At 37.0% G+C, this 4,954-nt stretch overlaps 1 long non-coding RNA gene across 4 annotated transcripts; it reads left to right on the top strand.

Moving 5' to 3' along the window:
- Positions 1-1,159: 1,159 nt before the first annotated feature.
- Positions 1,160-4,101, top strand: LOC126833565 (uncharacterized). 4 transcript variants are annotated; one of them, XR_007684971.1, is made up of 4 exons: positions 1,160-1,392; positions 1,473-1,871; positions 3,475-3,585; positions 3,681-4,101. It is a non-coding gene; the product is annotated as an uncharacterized LOC126833565 (long non-coding RNA). The 4 variants fall into 4 exon arrangements; XR_007684972.1 differs by adding an exon at positions 2,033-2,226 and having other exon boundaries at positions 1,160-1,871; XR_007684970.1 differs by having other exon boundaries at positions 1,160-1,871; positions 3,486-3,585.
- The last annotated feature ends 853 nt before the right edge of the window (positions 4,102-4,954 follow it).

Raw genomic sequence — 4,954 nt, 5'->3', positions numbered from 1 at the left:
GACACACCGTCGCATGTCGCCCAGGCGCGTTAATTTTAGTCCCGTCGGCCAGACGACCTTTAACAGGGACTTTGACCTACCGGGGGCCCTTTAACAATTGAAAAAATACCGAATTCGTCGAGTAAAAACGACCCCCTTGCTGTCCAGTGAAAAATCTAAATCTTACGGGAGGAGGAAAACCCCCGGAAGGAATGTTTATGGCCACCGTCGATTATATCATTAAAATGTTGTCCCCCGCTTGGCCAAATTTTATCACCTCTTTTCACAGAATGCGTCCACGTGGTGTCCGGAACGCAAATGTCTCCGTCGACAGTGGACCAAAGCGTCGCAACCACGCGTTATTGGGACTAAGCCTCGCTGGAGTCTATCTGAAGCCCCTCGCCCTCAGGATTGTGATGCTATTTGCGCCACTCAATGTAAGGGACTGTGTCCGGATTGTGGTAAGTGAATTATATTCGTTTAATGAATCATGCAAGGGCTTTATCGGTCACACGTATGTGTTCGCATTATTCGTTGTATATATATATATATATATGTGTCTGTGTGTATGAGTGTATGTATGAATAAAAAGAATGTCGCTTATTAAACGGCGCTGCTGCGTTGGATTGGTGGGAGGCGCCGGCCGCCTGCGTTCGGTTTACATTTATGTGCTGGGCGTCCGCCCGCCGCTCTTGCTCTTACTCACTCTCCATCTCTCTCCCTCCCACTGTAAACATGATCGTCATCGTCATCATCATTATTATTAACATTATCACCGCCGCCACCGCACACCGGAATATGGAGGGAGTAAATAATTTTCTGAATGAAACCGGCGGCGGCGGCGGATACGAGAGTGATGTGCGAGCGAGAAAGAAGATAAGAAAGCCGATGGCGGCGGCGGCGGTCACTCGGTCCGTAGTCGACGTGTTTGTCCCGCGCGTGAGCACACGCGGTTGTCCCGCCGCCTCCGTTTTCATTCCCATCTCGCGTTCTCCGTCGATGCGGTCGTGGCGGCGGAGGGGATTATGACGCACGCGCATGCACTGGATTCTCTACGCTCACACATACACACGGCCGCTTTCGACTGGTGCACGTAAACGCGCGTGCGTACGATCGTACCGAATACAAAGTACCAACCGAACGCGGCCTTCGGTCCGCGTACGTGTACAAACTGTATTCGGAGCTGCCAGTCGCCGCAGCACAGTCCGCGCGCACACCACTACGCGGTGTCGAGTGGAGTTGGTACCGGGCCGCGTCCGCCGTCCGTCGCATTCGCCGTTTTGTTTCATTCCCTGCGAGTCGTGTAAGTGTGATGTGCCTGTGTGTGTGTGTGTGTGTGTGCGCGTGTGCGCACACACAATACAGTGTGTTTGAGTATTAGCAATGACGTGATCCGTGTGTGTGTGTGTTTGTGTATGTATGTGTACTATTCATGTTCTATTTATTATTTATTTATCGGTATTATTAATTTTAATTTTTTTTTTTTTATTTAGTTTTTCCAAATAAAAAAATATCGTAAACCATTTGCGCGTTTCGTTTGCGCCGCGCCTTACGTCAGTTTCACACGAGTGTGGTTTTTTTTTTTTTTTGCGTCATAGCGCCGTAACTCGTTTTATTTGTGCGGTTATTGGCAGTCGTGGTGTACGCGGACGGCAACGGCGGATGGGCTGCGCACAAAGCACATGACGATTCCGGCAACGACCACTGTGTATACCCGTGAACACACGCAGAGCCCCATCGGTGTTTCTCTCTCTCTCTCTCTCATACACACACACACACTCACGGTGACACTCGCTCCGACCGGAAATGCAGGATTGCGAGTGTGTGCACACGACATGTTCCCCGGTGGAGAACACGTGGTTTGCGATTGTTTTCAACTCTGCCGAACACGAGTAAGTTTTGACAATTTTTTATTTTCAATTTTCCGTAAATTACACATTATTATGTGTTGTTAAGGAGATTTAAACGAAAATTTATATGTACATTTTTTTTTTTTTTACTACTAAACTTAGAGATCCAATTATTCTGACGGTCCGTGTTTTGTTTGTTATAGTCGGGTTTCGATACTACTATTTGATGCGAAGCTGGTTTTCACTTTGATCTGTCAGATTTACGTTTTACCTTTTCTGAGATCATTGTGAAAGCTAATTTCGTACCTCACGGTAATACCAGTGTTCGACCGGCTATTTTTTAATTGATTTGCGTATCCACCGAGGAAAAAAAACGTGTAATATTTGTGTTGTATAGGTACTATGTTTTTTTTTATCGACCCCTTTTATTGCTCCATCAAAATGTATTATATATATATATATATATATATATATATATATATATATACCTCAAATAGGCCGCCAATAGTCGTAATGTATTATTATTTATATTATTGTTTACCGATAAAAATACCGCCAATCTCGAGCACAACCAACGTTTTATTTAAAGACCTAGTCTATTCTATTTTTATGTATATTATATTAGCAATATTACTATTATTATATATTATAACGTTAACTCATTTTATAACGCAATGTTTCTCCGTCTCCGCGGGGATTGTTCTTGGCCAAAGCTACTAATTTTTAAAACGGCTCTGATTTATTAAAAAAATATTTTATATCTGTTAAACCTACATATTATTATTAAATTGTTACTCACGATCATTGTAGTTTTATCGCCGTCTATATAGTAAAATATTATGTTAATAACGTTGTGTATGTATTATTATTGTTACATAGTTATTAGTTTGTTATAATTGTATTAATTATAAATTTTGTTTTCTCTCGACAACCGTACCCCGTTAGTTTTTTTAAACTACTTTTTTAACAATAATGTTGTATTTTTATTTTATGTACTTCTAATGTAATACTACTGTGTAGTATCGCACATGCTGCTTAGCCCCGGTAATCACGATAAGTCGTTTATTTTTGGCGTGACTAATTGTGTATTAGACCCCGCGTTAAATACTGATGATGGTATGGTACGGTAAGCCAGTGTTATGTGTGTATTCGATGCGTTCGTATCCCCTTCACCGCCGGCACACTGTGTACGGGCGGCTCGAATATTTCTCAGCAAGGAAAATTATTGTTATTAAGACCTTATGAAAAAAAAATAATAATAATAATAACGTGTACAGGTAACCACCGCTAGTGTTGTTGTGCCCGACAGTAACAGCAGCAGCCATCATTATAACGGTTTGTAATCGAGATCCGGTTTTCTTTGGTTGCATTATTATTTATTCGCTCTGTATATTCGTCCCCCTTGAGTTATCTTCACTCCGGTATTGGATTTTTTTAATTTGAGGGAATTGCTAGTCGACAAGATTAAAAAACACGTGGTTACTCACTACCGGCACTAACCCCGAAAGCAAAATATGACTAACTCGAAAAGAAAACAAATTTCATCAAACCCAAAACTGAAAAGATTTTTATATTTTAAAGTTTACCTCGCGTGCCGTCGTTTTCCGTCATCCGATTTGACTTATGTACAATTTTAATTTTTCAGTTTTTTTACAGAATCTTCTTTGTTTTGCTGTTCGCCAGATATGTGAAAACGTCTGTCAACAACAGTTCCAGTTCGGATAACAGATATTGCTTTAATTTGCTGTTTTCAAAAGTAACTTAAGAGTTGGCAATAAACCCAAGTTTTTTTTTCTTATAAAAACCTAGTTTGGGTTTTTGTTTTGTGTACATAATAAAACCATATTTCAGGTTAAATACCAAATGTTTGCAGCAAAGTTGGCTTTTTAATTTTGTCAACTCTGGTAGAAACCGTCGATGCAGTTGATTAATGGGACTAGCGATAAGGGCGGACGTTTCAACCGATACATTTTGTCAAAAATATTCATCAAACCCTTCTATACAAAACACGCTAAACATGACAATTTAATATGTGATGTGTGTTACTAATAAATATTAAAATAAAAGCCAAAAACATTTATGATTGTTAAGATAATACATGCATACTGGTTTTATTTTTAAAAGCGATACTGTGCATTAAATTAAAAAAAAATTATTTTTACTCCCCTAACATTATGTTATAGCATAATGGTTTTAATGTCTTTTACAAATCTTATAACTCCAGTCATATTAACTGTATTAGTTTTCTACATTAATGATAAATTGAAGTAATTGTGACCTTAAAATTTCAGTCGTGCTAACCAGAGTTGTCTTGATTAGTGTTTTTTTTTTTTTTTAAATACGATAGTTTTTTTTTTTATTTAAGCCAAGAATGTACAACTTAATTTATTAAACTACTTTAAATTAAAATATAATTGTTGTAAAGATATAAAATCTACTTGAACCCTAAACCATAAAAATTATACACTTCTTGCGTACACGTGTTACGACAACAATGTTGTCATCTTCAGCGCTAACAACAGACTCAACAGTATAATTGTTGTTTTAATATGTTATTTTTATTAATAGTATAAAATTAAAAACAAATGTGTGATACGTGAACGACGAAACGGTGTTTAATATTTTATAATTATTATTATTAACTTTTCAAGCAATGTTTCATCATGCCTAAATGTTTGTGAAGTTCAAAAATGTACATTATCAATTTGTGTATCATAATTTATTTTTGCTTTGTTGATTATTGACCTACTCTCTGTTATCTGTCGTGAGTACCGTGCAATAATTTTGGGCTATGTTATAATTTTAATTCATTGCAATTATAATTTGAAAATATAATTAGTGGGTTATTAAATTTAAAAACTGTAATGTTATTATTAAACATCTTGACTTATTGCAATCTTTGTGTTTAGTAATAATTTTTTTTGGTAACGTTGAATTGTATTTGAATTGAAAAAATTTGAAAAGAAAACATTGCTGAGAAATTAATTATACACAAAACTGTCAATTATTATTTTACAGATAATATTCTTTGTACTATACAATTATTATGTAAAACTATTAGTGAATTATTTTTAAATAATAAATACATACAGAATAGTTAATAAATGATGATTAATAATTATATA

This window comes from Adelges cooleyi, unplaced genomic scaffold, assembly GCF_023614345.1.
Source record: "Adelges cooleyi isolate 19-005CV unplaced genomic scaffold, UGA_ACOO_1.1 ACOO_flye_CR_arks_rails_tigmint_CR_PRNA_2, whole genome shotgun sequence".
Lineage (NCBI taxonomy): Eukaryota > Metazoa > Arthropoda > Insecta > Hemiptera > Adelgidae > Adelges > Adelges cooleyi.
This window is presented reverse-complemented; position numbering and strand designations above follow the sequence as displayed.